The sequence below is a fragment of the Pteropus alecto genome, unplaced genomic scaffold (assembly GCF_000325575.1).
Source record: "Pteropus alecto unplaced genomic scaffold, ASM32557v1 scaffold120, whole genome shotgun sequence".
Lineage (NCBI taxonomy): Eukaryota > Metazoa > Chordata > Mammalia > Chiroptera > Pteropodidae > Pteropus > Pteropus alecto.
In genome coordinates, this window is record NW_006430061.1 from 1,782,924 (window position 1) to 1,798,016 (window position 15,093).

At 41.8% G+C, this 15,093-nt stretch overlaps 1 pseudogene; it reads right to left on the reverse strand.

Moving 5' to 3' along the window:
• Positions 1-499: 499 nt before the first annotated feature.
• LOC112479426 lies at positions 500-618 on the reverse strand (annotated as a pseudogene).
• Positions 619-15,093: the final 14,475 nt, after the last annotated feature.

A 15,093-nucleotide genomic window follows, 5' to 3' on the forward strand; every position in this document is an offset into this window, starting at 1 on the left:
AAATACACAACACACCTTATCATGCATATTACTACCATATTTTTAAAAATTATCCTCCACTCCCAAACCATCACTTCTGAAAGAAAACCAGAAAAGACTACATAAAAATATTTGAAAAAGAAAATTGATGAAAAGACACTAGCACTGGTAGACAGTAAATATATTACAGAGCAGTAATAATTTAAACAGCATGGTTCTGTGAACAAAACAAGCAAACAGATCAGTGGAAAATAACAGAAAGCTTTTCGATACTATTATTTAGTATATAACAGAAGTAATATTTCATATGTGGAGGGTTGGGCGTAAGTTAATACCTAAAACATTAATTTGGATGCTTTCCTCCTACCATATACCACGTTAAATTTTATTTAATTAATTAATTACTTTATGTATGTATGTATGTATGTATTTATTTGTTTTTTAGGTGAGGCAACCCTTGGTTGACCTCACAGATTGCAAGGACCTTGTCAGCTTACAATCCCTTATTTTTTATATTTTACATCTACAGCACCTGGTCTTCCTAGGTGGTCTCCCGTCCAAGTACTAACCAGGCCCGACTCTGCTTAGCTTCCGAGATCAGATGGGATCGGGCTTGTTCAGGGTGGCATGGCCATAGCACATTAAATTTTAGATAGATTAAAAAGTGAAGTGAGGCCACAAAATATCTTTAAAAAAATTTAGGATCATCAATAGGGAAAACTTTCCCAAATATTGCATCAATAGCAGAAACCATAAAAAATTTATAGATTTCACTATATAAAAATTAAATATTTCTGTATGGTAAATATACCATAAAATATATGAAAGACAAAAGGTTCATGACCTTAATATATAAAGAACTCATAAAATCAGTAAGATAAAATGGTGAACATAGCGATATAGAATAATGTCAAGCCACTTTCATAAATTGTTAATGGAAGTATAAATTTACACGTGATGAAATATAATGTGGAAAAATGCATCAAAGACCTTAAACATTTGACCCAGCAAATCTCTCTCCAGAAATTTATCTTAAGAGAATGATTAGACAAACATGCAAAGGCATTTGTGTAAAAGATGATCATCAATGTTATTCATAATAATTTTAAAACTGAAATTGAGCTAACTCTCTGGAGAATAAGTTAAATAAATGATAACATCCATCCCAAGAACATTTAATAATGATTAATAAAAATGATATAGATGTATATTTGTTGATATCAAAATGTGTTCTTTATCTGTTAGTGGAACAAAGAAGTTACAAATATGTATAAAATATGATTGTATTTGTGTACAGATATAACCCTCTTTCTGTAAGCATAAAAATACCTGGTAAGCTATTCAACTAAAAAGTAAATATTTTATATATATAGTTTGCTGTGTGTTCCAATATTTACTAAAATAATATTTACTAAAATAAATATATATTTCTATGTAATGAACTTAAATACATTAGCAATTTTTTGTATGTATCGAATATTAAATAATAAAACACAAACAAAAACTAAAGATGTGTCTGTAAACAACAAAACCATTTTTTCCCTTTTTCTGGCCTGAGTGACAGAATTGGCCCATTAGGTAGCGAAGAAGTACACAGACTTGGGAATCTCACTGACCTGGGCTGAAATCTCAGTTATTCTATACCAGTTGTAAGATTACAGGCACTTCTTTTAACCTCCCAAGACTCAGTATTCTCATCTGCAAAATGAGAATACTGTTTACCTTGCATGATTATTATGTGGAATAAATTAAAATGACAAAGCCCCTAGCGCAGTGACCTGCACATAGAAAAGTCGTAATAAATCACAACAAATATTTTCCTCTACCTTTAAATGCCTCTCTGAATGTCTTCAGCAACTACCCTGGACAGTTCGTTATTTCCTGACAGAATGCTCTCGGCTCTTTGTGCATACCTGCTATTGCTTGCTCTGCTTTTACCCACTAAATGTGAGTCTCTAGAAGCCAAGGACCAAGTGTGCCCTTCTCTGGGTCTTAAGTACTTAGCTCAGTGCTTGGCACATTGTAGGAGAACATGAAATATTTGTTGAATGGATAAAGGAATTAGTAAATAACAATCATGATCAATGACGATGTTGAAATAAGTAACTGTTTCCCTAAGAGAACAACTTTAGAGGACTATATTCACTATAAGTGTATAGTATGATGCATTTAAAAAAATTTACCTGAACATCATTTTGGAATCCCATTTCATACAAGAGATAGCATATTATAAGATATAAGATATATAAGATATCACAATAGTAACTGTAAATATTTATTGAGCACTTAACTGTGTGACTATACACACACACACACATACAGTGTCTAGCATAGTACCATATATACACACACACACACACACACACACACACACACACACATACATATTCACTTATTCTTCTCAAAAGACAAAGGATGAAGAAACTGATGAGTAGAGAGCATAAGTCACATGCCTCTAGTATCTACAAGTGAAGAATCAGGATCTGAATTAGTCTTAGTCTTTCTGGCTGATTCAGTGTGCTATGCTCTTAACCACCCTCTCCAGAATGGCATTTTAAAGAATTTATTAAGAAGAATTATGAAAGCTCTGTAGCAACTGGACCAATGGGCCTCCACAGTATTCTAGAGAAGACTACAGCGGTGGAAGTTGAGGAATCGGAAGGGTCTTATGCTAAGAGGAAATAGGAGGAAAGAATGATGCAAGGGATGGGGCAGGAGATGATAGGAATAAACAACATTGGGCACTGGACAGAGTGGGAAAAAAAATTCTATTGACTACTGTGGGCTGCCATTTTGGGAGGCAGTATTTTTACTATTTGGGCAAAATTGTGAAGCAGGTGGTACTTATGGCACAACCAAGACAGAGATAAAAGGTTTGCAAATGGAATTTTGTTTTGTTTTACAGTTTTAAAATATCAACCTTTATTGTAATAAGTATGTTGATTTGTTGTGTTGAATGAAATAAAAATCAGCTCTCCAGGAAAATGTTGGCAGTAGGAAGAGGTCTTTTACCTCCCTTCCCCACAAGCCCTAACCTTCTCCCCACCCCCAAGCCTTTCGGTGTTCTATTTCTGCTAATCCTTGCTGAGAAGTAACTGGTGAGCAAGAGGTTAGCTGGTGGGGTCTCAAGGTGTGACCTTTCCCAGGGGCATTTGCATGTTAATAGAGGACACTGGGAACCCAGGAACAGCCTCCAGGTCTCAAATGAAAGAAGTCCGAAGGTGGATGAGAGGGGTGGGCACAGCCCCCAGGGGCCCTGCTGTGTAGGCCATGTTGATTCGGCCAGTGTGGATGGCTGCTGGTCTGGGCTTTCCTCCAGCTGCTTTTACAAAGTGGTTTGGAGAAGAACAAAGCAATCGTGTTTATCCCCAGGCAAGTGCACCAATGCCAGGGCTGTGTGCACAGTGCCCAGCCCAGAGCCTGGACCCAGTAGGCTTTGCATAGTGGTTAGTCTTTGAATAAATGAAGAAAGCTTTTCCTACCTCCCCGCTACACCTTTAGCCCTGTTACCCACGACCCCCTTAAGCCCCAGAACCCAGGCCCAAGACCTGGGCAACTTCTTTTGACTGATAAGAAGAATGCCAGAAAGAAATTTCTACCCTTCGCACGTTATTATTTTTCTTCCTTGTAACTAGAAAACCTCAAAACTTGTGCTGAGTTGCATGACCTCACTGACCATGTTGGTTAAAGCAATCTCCTTCTTAACTATGGCCAAGCTGTAGAAAAGAAAATTTCTACATGGACGTGTTCTCATGCGTGCACATATTTCAGGGTTCCAGGGACAGAAAGGGGGCAGGGGACAGGGAGGGAGCAAAGAGGATAAGACTATTTTTTTCTGTTTGGCTGAATTCATCAAAAATGTCCAAACCCCATACCAAACATTCATCACTAATTAAATCCTAGCACCATAATTCAGAGAAAACAATTACAGCATTTAGAATTTTTAAAGGAACTATTATTGCTGCCTTGGCCCTTTTAAAAATTATGCTCCCCAAAGGACAAAATGTGATCCATTAATATGTATGTATTATTACTTTTTTTGTAAGGGGAAGATTGCTGATGCCTGTGAATGTGGAAGCATTTATCGGTTGCCGACAGCCTCTTGGTTGACTTGCAGTTTTAAGTGCAGTATTTTCTAGAATCTAAAAGGCTATAACATTAATTACCTTTTTGCCTTTAACTGGTGTCCTGCTAGTTTCTGTTCCATGTTCTCTTCTGGTAACTGGTTATCAAATAAAGGGCTTGGTCGGACTCAGGAGAAGTCAAAACCATTCCTGAGAAAGCCCACAAGAATTTATTCAATTGATGACAATTTCTCCCATCTTCCTTGGGTGCCAAGAATGAGTCCTTATTTTTATTTCTTCAGTTGAGGTCATCCATGTGTCAGTCCCTGAGAGAAAGATATTCTGAATTTCTAAGTCAAATCTGTGATTCTTCTATATCGAATGTCCCCAGGTAGACAGGGATCTGATTTTTTTTCTTTCATTTTATCGTTTTTTTTTTTTTTTTGTCTTGATGATTTAACAGAGTCATTGAGAGGCGAGTTAGCTGAGTCTCATATCGAGGGTCAAAGTTGGCCCCTGTTCAGACGCACTGTGTGATTGACTTGTGTCTGCATGTGTACAGCCACACATGTATGTTCAGATGCACTGTGTGGTTGACTTGTGTCTGCATGTGTGCAGCCACACATGTATGCATGGATGATACATATATCCATGAAAGCACAGCTCAGAAATTTCCATTCGGCTCCTGATCAGTCTATTGTCACATGCATTTGGCATTCATTATCCATGAGCCCCCAGCGCCTCTGGTCCTGTGCCCTGGCTAACAATGATTTGGTTTTATAGAGATCATATGGCAGGGAAACAGACCTTGAAAGACAGAGCTCTGAGAAGCACATTTGATGAATTTCCTATGATTTGAGTCTGGGTTTATTCTTCCCTGTGGCGGGGCAGACACCCCAGAGCACACACAGCCTGCCTGGGAGCCCAGCGAAGAGTGGAGCCTGTGACAATAAGCACACTGTTTTTTTTCTTCACACGTCTCGGGTTGCATTTCCTATCTGGGAAAAAAAGAAAAGGGAGCCTTGTAAAGGATCCAAAATCTGGGCAGGAAACCACACAGAGTGAAGGTTGCCATTGTCATTAGCAATTAATGTAACCACCACGGCTGGAAGGAGAAAGCCCTGCCAAGGCAGCGGGTGATGGGAGGAGGATGGTGGGGGGAGGGGGCTGCTCACCCCCATTCACCAGCCATGGTTGGTTGGAGGAGTGAGCAGGACATCTTCCCGGGCACTCCCGAGAGATACAACAGTACTATTTTTTTTTTTTTTTTTTAAATTTTAAAACAAGGTGCCCAAACTTGACAAGTTATACAATGTTTCTGCCATCCATTTTCACTTTCTGTGCTCCATGTTTAATTCTTTAGACTCCTTGATAAGTGAATTTTTTTTCTGTCTGCATCTATTGAGATTCATTTCTTTAGAAGTATTTACTGAGTGCCTTCTATGTGCCGAGTATTCGGAGTGCTGGGCAAGAGGCTGATGTTCATATAAAATGTACTGAGTGTGTGTCTCAGGCATGCTGCTATGCATTTTCCGTTCATTACCTCAGTTAGGCATCACTATAACTCTGTGAGCTAGGTTTTCTTCTTACCCCATTGTACAGATGGCATAGCTGAGACCCAGGGAGGTGAATTGACTTGTTCCAGATCATAAAACCAGTACATGGGTTAGCTGGGATTTGAGCCCAGCTAAATTTGTCTCTTCAAACCTATGCTCCTAAACCTCCTTTTATGCCCGAAAGGAGCTCACAGTCTAGGGAAATTTCCAGTAAGTCAATCAGTGACAAGGCGGTGTGGGCTAAGATGAGGGTAAGCTTAGGGTCTCTGGAAGTCCAGAGAAGAGACACCTAATATCTTGGGAGGTGCTCAGGGAAAGCTACCTGGAGGAGGTGAGTTCGACATTCTTTCTGTGTCCCAATGGTATGTGAACTTATGTTGGCCAAAGTAGTCAGTCTGGAAGGGAACATTCATGTGTTAGTATGTCTGCACCACTCACGGTATAGGTGTTGTAGTGTTCTGCAGATCTGTCCAGTCACCAGAAATGTCTGCTTCTTATGTCCTGCTCAGTGAAGTCCCAACTGGGTTGATAAGAGCTGACGCTGCCAAGGTTTCTTCTACAGTTTAGATGGATTCAATTGTTCTCCTATTCTTCCTTCCTCCTCCCTGCTCTGTTTCTCTTCCTCTTCATCCCTCCTCTCTCTGTCCCCATCCTCTTTCTCTTTCTTCCTAGTAGTTTAAAAAATGCCACTTTTCATTAATGTGACCAAAATGTCATCAAGTAGTTTAATGCTCTTTAATGTCCTTGTATCGTTTACGTTTTACGAACAGTGTGGAAATGAATCCCATCTGTGGGTTCAAGAACATCAAAAAAGTTGGACAGGCTATTTAGACGCACTACTTCACATTGCATTAGCGTGCACAATGTCAGGGGGCTAAGCCAAGCAGCCAAGCACGGCTTGTCCAGGCCTCAGCCCGCCCCTTCCCCAGCCTGGGAGGGACAGATCACTTACCTCGGGAACTCAATCAGTCCTGGGGTTGGGGTCTGGAAGTCTGCCCAGAGGCCCCAGGAAAAGTGTGAAGCTTAAATAAAAAATGAGAAATGATTCAGGAAAATCTCTCTCTTCCTTTCTGGTGCCAAGATTCCCCAACAATAGCTTTTTCATCACTTGGGCAAGAGGCTGGTTATGATGCTGTCTGACTTCTTCAAAAGTAATTAACTTCTCTCCGTTTCTCTTTCTTTTTCTCCCTCTTTCCTTTTGTCTTTCTTTCCCTCCCTCCCTTCCTCTCTTTCTATTTTTCTTTCTTTCTCTCTTCTATGCCCACCCCAACCCCCAACACACACCCGTTCCCCAAGGAAGAAAGTTCTGGGCCTAATATTAATCTGACAGTTTGTAAGAAGGGAACTATAAACCAAAAATTACTGGAAAGCATCAAGTTCAGGGCCAGCAGAGCTCATAGAAAAGGGGCTTTCTGAGCACCCTGAGAGGGTCTCAAAACCCAAATCAACAGAGCGATGATTTCAGAATGAGCCTTTTGCTGTAGCATCTTGGTAAAGGGTGCTGATGCAGAGTCACCCCATTTGAATTCTGGCTTCTCCACTTTCTAGAAATATGGTCTTGAGCAGGCAAACCCCCTGTGTCTGTTTCCTTGCTTGCAAAGTGAAGTTAGTAATTATATGAACCTAATTAAATGAGCTAATGGATATGAAACAGGTAGACTCGTGTCTGGCCATAGTAAGTACTCAATAAAGGTTAACAGTCAGCTGTCATTAGTAGACTTTGTTGCCCTGACCTTGCCACCTCGCCCCACCCACTCTGCGCCCCTTCAGGTTCACGCTCTCAGATGGAGCCAGGTCCTTCTTCTCTCCCGGCCAAGCTCTCAGCCTGAGCACTTTCCTCGCCCAACGCTGCAAGCACAGAGGTGAGGGGGTGAGGCAGGGGACCTTGACTCCAGAATATCCTGGCTTTCTTCTGGCTCTGTGGAAACCTCTTATTCTAATGCATTCCCTGGAAAGAAAGATGTGGATTTTTATTTCAGGGGGAAAAATGCTTGTATTCTTCCCCAGATGTGGGGAACAGCAAGAGTTGATTTTTAACTGTTACTCACTATGGCTGAATTAATAATCCACCACTCTGAAGGCCCTTAATTCTTTATTTTGCATTTGCTTATACGAATATCTTTCAATCCTGCATATAAACATAAGCTCATAACTTCTGAATATTATTTCACAATTTTCAAGACAGGGTCATTCTGTTTTAACTTGAAGTTAAACAAACATTAGACACATTCCCTTAAAGTAATTACCAGAAGGACAATTTGCTTCCAAGTTTTTTTATTGGATGTGCTTTATAAGATGTATGCCCATCAACCTGTTGGCTATTTATGCTACAACAATTGGGAAAAGGCCAAGGGGCATTATATCTGGAGGTCCTTGGGGACTTGTGAGCACAGCTTATAGCAGACACTGTTCCAAGCTTTGTGCTCAGACTGAGGGGAAAGACACTGGATTCTAAAGACTGGCAACCCTGGCTCTAAGATCTGAACCATCGCTTTCTTGCTGTGTGTCCTTGGACAAGTCAGGCAGACTCACTCAGCCTGAATTTTTCTGTCAATGTAAATGAAGCCAGTCAGTGTGGGCCTCGTGTTGCTCCCAGTGTCCTGTGTCGTGATGTTCATTTCTCTCATCCTTCAGGCTTCAGGGCCTTTCCTGACCTCCTAGCTGGGTCAATGCCAGAACCTTTCTTGACCCCTCAACTTTTTATTTTAACTCTCATAACACTGTTGTTGGCTCGTGCTATAAAATTATACTTAAGAACATAGACTTAAAACCCAAGCTACATGGATTTGAATCCCGGCTCTGTCACTTGCTGGCTGGTGGTGCCTCTGGATAAGTCACCCAACTTCCAAGGCTAAGAATAGTATCTATCTCAAAGGACTACTGAAAGATTGCTTTAGTTAATATGTGTTAGGCCCTTAGTCTACCTAGTTCCTGACACATAGCCAATGCTCTGTATAAGTACATTGGCCATTATTCTCTCTTCAAGTACTTACTCTCTCTCTTTAGTACTTCACTGAGTGTTCTGTGAGGACGAGGACCATGTCTGCTTCTACTGCTGTAGCCCACCATAGAGCACAGTGCCTGGCACCTGGAAGACTCATTATTATTTGTTGAATTGTATTGAAGAGAAAAAAGGATGTAAAAATGCTTTGTAAACCATTATGCAATAACTTTTTTTTTATTATTATTAGCTCTGAAAGGAGCTTATTAGATGAAATATCTTCAGGGCTCTCTCAGAATTACTGCTGCTGTTGAACATAAAAATTTTTGATCAGTTGACTAGTTGGTTTATGAATCACCCCTGTTGTCAGTCTTCTCTATGTTTAGTTCTTTTCTTCCTGGTTTGTGCCGAGTGGGTCTGCCAGAAAAAACCTTAGGGTTTGCTAATATATTCAACTCAACCGATGTTTACCGAGTGTTCCTTACAGGGCGACCCCAGGCTGGGTGAGGCTCAGACAGGAAGCAGAGCGAGACTCATTTCCATGCTCACAGTCTAGTTTGGGGAGGTAGATGTGTGAATTCAGGCCTGGCCTCTGATAGCATCCTATGCCCCTAACCACAGTAATAAATTAACACCTGACCCAACGTGGCCCTAAGTCCTACCTCAGGATTTTATATATAGTGACTGAGAGATGCAAGCTCTCTCTTTCCTTTGTAGTTTAAGGCTGGTTAAATGTAAGCCTGGACACGTCTGAAGGTCACACTTACTCTTTCCATGTTGCCTAGATCCGATCTGATGTAGCAAAGGAGAACAACCCACAAAGTGAAGCGGAGTAAGGTGTGAGATAGAACTTGGGTGTTCTTTGTTATTGCAGCAAAGCCAGCCTACTCAACTAAAATCAGTTCAATCTTCCCTAAAGCTCTTTATGGTGCCACATACCATGACCTAAGATTCCCACCCTTTGGAAAGCTTGGGGAATGAATTAAGGGAATCCAAAGCCATGGAATGTGCAGGAATCTTAAGCAGGGCTCCGTTCGTATCTGTCTTGTTGTTGACATCCTGGTCCCTAATGAGGTCTTTTGAACATCTGTAGCATATCTGCCAAGAGCCAGTTAACTGGAAATGACATTAGTCACTGTCTCTTCCCCTTTCTCCCTTGGATTTGTACTTGGGGGACCCTCTGACACAGCTCACAGGTTCTTAGGGCCCAGACATCAAAGGGAGGGATATAGTCACCAGCAGTCCTGTGTCAAAATATTCAACATTTTTACTTGCTGGGTTAGCCTTTCTGATACTGGACCTCTTTTAGTAATTCCTTCCCTTGAGTTTGAAAGATCATAAAGCACTGATTAAGTCATAATATACTTATTTTCCCATTTCCTATTAATTCACCTTCATGTAGAATACTGATCATGTGACGCTAACAACATGGAATTGATATAACTTCAGGTCAAAGAAATTTTAGTTAGGCTGGGTGGGCTTAATTACAGCAAGAGGAGAGTTTCTAGTAGGTCTTTTATTTTTAATTTACTTTCAAAAATGAACCTTTATTGTTAGACCATTAAAATAAATGAAATAGCCCAGGAATATTTATCTTTGAGCACCTTAAAAATCTGAGTTCTTCAACTGCCTTATACTCTAAATAACTGCTCACTTTAGTTAATTGGTCCTGTAGTGCACGGGGACCTAAGGTACAAGACAGTTTGCACACTCACTGTGTGCCAGTCCTGGGCCAGGGGTTTAGTGTCTTAATACCTTTTGCTCATCTCCAAGCCCTGTGGTAGAACCATAGGAGTGGAGTGCTCCAGCAGTTCTAGGCTTTGGGATTCTTAGGGTAGTTCTTAGCTCCTGAGGATGAGGTACCACGTGAGGCCAAGATCTCTAAAGACAACCCTATTGACCTTAAGAAGAGCCTAGTGCCCATCCTGACCAGACTCAGAACTCAGAAGGAGTCAGGGCACAGCTGCTCTGAAAGGGAAAGCTTGGTCTCTCTCCCAGGTTGTGTGTATGTGCATGTTTGCGCCAAGGAGTTGGTTTCCTCATAAATATTGTTTTCCTAGGGCTGTTACTATTTCCATCAACACAAGTAACCAGGCAACTATGCTGTGACTTAATGGAAAGTAATGTTGGAAGGGACCATAAATCATCATTTTGGAGATGAAACTGTACCAGAGAGGAGCTCTTAAGTGCCAGAGGTCACACATCAAGTAGGGGAAAGTCAATATTTCTCTCAGAGCTTCTGGTTCCAAAGCCAGTGTTCTTCCAACCTCATAGAGTGGCAGGGCCAGTTGGAGCCACAGAGACTAGCTAGGCTCATTTCCTCATTGTGCATATGGGAAAACTGAGGCTCAGGGGAGGGTGTTCTCACCCAAGGTTATGATTAGTTAGTAAAAGAACCAGAGATAAAACCCAGATCTCCTAACTCCAATTCCAGTGCACCTAAAGGATTTGATTGACTCTCAGTGATGAATGGAAAATTAGAGATTCATTCATTCATTCATTCATTCAGCCAACCAATCAAACTTCATTCCTCATTAGAATTGAGGACACCTTGCCCAGAGGCCGCCTTCAGTCATATCTCATTGGCTAAAATTATAGTCCATGCTAAAGCCTAGCCCATGAACTTGTCAGGGAACTAGAACTGACCTCTCTTCTGATCTCTGCTCTCCTCCCTGTATCCAACTGTTGCTTATTTAACGCCTCCTCTTGGATGTCTAGTAGGCACCTCAAACTGAGCACTAACCTAGGGTCTAGATCTTCCCACTCAGAAGCGCTTCTCCTCTGGTGGTTTTGATTGTAGTTAATGGCACTCTTATTTACGCAATTGTCAGCCCCTAAATTTGAAGTTGATCTTCACTCCTCTTTCTCTAACTCTCCCCACCAAATCCATCAGCAAAACCTTTTGGCTCTGCCTTCAAAATAGTTTCTAAATCCAACTAGTCATCACCTATCCCTGGCTGCCACCTGATTCACTGTGCTCACTGGTCATCTGCTTCCCTTTTGCTTGAGTCAGCTTTCTGCATGTGGTAGAAACATAAATCAGATCGATTCACTTCCTTAGTGAAGAGCCCTCAATGATTTCCCATCACATTTAAAACAAAATCCAAAGTTCTTCCCCTGCTCACAACACTGCAGCCACACTGGCCTTCCGGCTAGTCCTCAACGTGCAGACTTATCCCTGCCCCGGGGCCCTTGCATCTGCTGTTCCCTCTGACTGGAATGCTTTCCCCCCAGTCTTCATTTATGTCTCTACTCAAATATCACTCCATCCCTGACCCTTTATCTAAAACAGCAAGCCTATTTCTCTTTATCCTTTTGTCCCTTTCCACCTGGCTTTATTTTTCTTCACAACGCTTATCACCGCTTGGCCTGACATATTATATAATATGTATTCATGTGTTTATTTCCTATCACCCCAACTAGAAAGAAGGCTTCATGACAGCAGAGACTGATTTTTTCATGACTTTACCGTCAGTGCCTAGAACACAAAATAGATGTTGAATAATGTTTGTTGAATGAATGAATACATGAATGTGTTTAGACCCACAAGGATACATCCCTTGAGGATGGGGATAGACCAGTCTCTTCTAGAGAAGGATGCATATGTGAGCAATGTTGGGTTCTACTAGCCCAGGAATGGATGTTGAATAGATGACAAATAGTGTCTGCTACAACAGGCTTGTTCAGTTTCTATAATTACAGAGTCACTGAACACTTTTGGGTGAATTCAGCATGTCTCATTCTGTTTTGTTTAAGAAAGGCAGATGGCAGGAGAGTGTGTACTAGCTCACTGTGGCTTGGCCAGGGTGAGAGCACAGGGTGTCTACTCTCTAGGTCCACAGCAAAGCCAAGAAATGAATTGTGACTTCCTGGGGCAGCAGGAACTCGGGGTTGGGCTCCATTTGTTATCTCCCCTGGTGACAGGCTGGTCCCCAGTGATGTCATCTGAGCATCTGCAGGCACCTCTGCCAGGAGTCCACTAACTGGAAATGACATCAGCTACCAGCAAAGTGACTTGGGCGCCCGGCAGACACGTCCCGCTGATCCCCTGTCTGGAGCTCATCTCCTGCCTACCTGGAAGTCTTCTGGCTGGCACTTTGGCAAACAAAGAGGCATTTGAGAGGGAATTAAGTTGACTTTAAAAGATAGCCTCAAAGTGTTTCCCAACACATCGATGCTTATATTGAATTATAGGTTCTAATAAAGCTGTCAGAGCCTTGGCGCGAGAACCGAACTCAAGCTGAAGGATCCCTGGGAAATGATGAGCATTCATCTGGGCCTGGCCCAGCTGGAGGCTCACACACATGACACGACTACGAAAGAGCTGGAATTACCCATTCCAACTGCCTTGCCGATTGGCCCAAAGGGCATGCTATAGCCTTAAAGCAGAAGGCAGCTTTGCTGGAGTCCTCCATGTTTCATTTTATTCTGGGACTGCCCCAATACTTTCCTTTCTAAAATACTTGGGGTGGCCACCATGCCTGGGTGACAATCAGAATTTGCAGGAAAGAATAAAGTATTTAGAGTGTTTGGGCAAAAGAGATACCACAGAGCACACCTCCTGGGACTGATCTAAGATCAGGGACTTTAGCATCTGGGATTTCATTCGAAAGACACACAGATAAGTCCCAGATCTCACATAGAGCTCTTCACACTGGGAACTTATTATATGCCAGCCCTTATACTGAGTTCTTTACATTCATGATCTTTTGAAAGCATTCAATAGTCCTGTGAGCAACTTTATATATTCATTCATTCATTCATTCCAACAAATACTTTTTGAGAACCTATAATGCTAGGCCCTGAGCCAGACTCTTAGGATACAGTGGGGAACAAGACAGACACATACTGTACCCTGTCCCTTAGATTTGGTCATGTGAGCAACAATCACTAACAAGTGCAGATGCGGTTAAGAAGTCTGGGGTGCTGCAGAAGGATATATTGGGGGAGTCTAAGGCTGAGGTGTCAAGGGAGGCTGCCTTGAGGAGGTGAAATTGAAACCAAAGGCTAAAGAGTAAGCGGGTTTTAAGGAAGGCAAAGGATGTATCAGAAGAAAGGCTGCGTGAATGCCACTATATTAGTTCCCTATTGCTGTTGATAACAAATTTGTCACAGACTTGGTGGCTTAAAATAACTCAAGTTTTTCTCTTACAAGTTCTGGAGGTCAGAAGTCCAAAATCAGTTTCATTGGGTTAAAGTCAAGGTTTTGGCAGGGCTGATTCCTTCTGGATGATCCAGGGAAGAGCCTGTTCCTTGCTTCTTTCAGCTTCTGGTGGCTGCTCACATTCCTTGGCTTATGACCACCGCGCTCTGATCTCTGCCTCCATCCTCCCACTGTCTCTCCCTTTCTGCAATAAAATCTCTCTTGCTTCCTTCTCCTGAAGACACCCACTCCTGTGATTACGTTTAGGACTCACCCAGATAACTTAATGGTTGGCAGTGGTAGTTCTGTCAGCCATGGCTAACATTTACAGTTCATCTGCACCAGGGCCCTTATAGTACACCAGTTTCTTTGAGATGCTAGTGATAGAAATTCAAATCAAACTGGATTAAGAATAAAAAAGGATTGTTTTTTTTCCTCATAAAACTAACAAAATGCCAGTAGGTATTGCTTCTGAGTGGCTGAATCTAGGTGCTCAAATAATGTTGAGAATTTGCCCTGTTTTATTTCTCAGCACTACTTTTGTTTGTATTGACTTCCTTCTCAGAGTAATTTGTTTCATGGCAAGACAGCCACCGATAACTAACAGCTCCTGGCTAATATTCCATCCAAGTGAAGTAGAAAGAGCTTTTCTTTTGCAGTAGATCCAGCAAAAGGTTCAATGTGAGTCTCTCTGGACCTTCTTGAATCACATGTTCATCCTTAAATCAATACCTTAATTGGCTAGGCTAGGACCATATGTCTTCCTCGAAGCTGGGTGGGATGCGGTCACTCATCTAAACCCAGTGGAGAGTAGGAACTCCTCGAAGGTGAATTTAGATGCTGTTTTCTGAAGAAGGGAAATTGATGGTGGGCTTATGAAAACCCAGAAAATGTCCACTCTTCTCACAAACTCCATTTGCTTTTCAGTCTTCGTATATCGACCTACCCAATTCCTTTCACCTGAAACATCCTCCCTTGACGTGCTACCTGTAGAAATCGCCTTCTCAAGGCCAGATTCAGTTTATTCTTCTTTCAGGGAGCTTCCTGTATCTCAAGGACAGGCTCTATCTCTTACGCTGCCCTGTGCCACTCCATCTACATCTTTCTTTAGGCTCAAGAACTTCTGCATTACAGTTTTCTGGTCCAGTCTTTCCCACCTCTCCTGACTGGGCATGGCCTGAGTAGGGACTAGGACATTTGCATGGAAGTTTCTTCCCTGGACCAGGCACAGAAGAGAAACTCACATGATATTTGCAAAACCAATGATTGGCCCTGATATCATCGTGAGAAAAGTTATTTCAAAAACCCAATAATAATACTTCAGTAATGAGTTGAATTAAGGTATTTCATTACTGCTCATGCCTTTCTGCTGCCTTTTCTGTATCCCAGGACCCCCTCTCAGGCATGCCT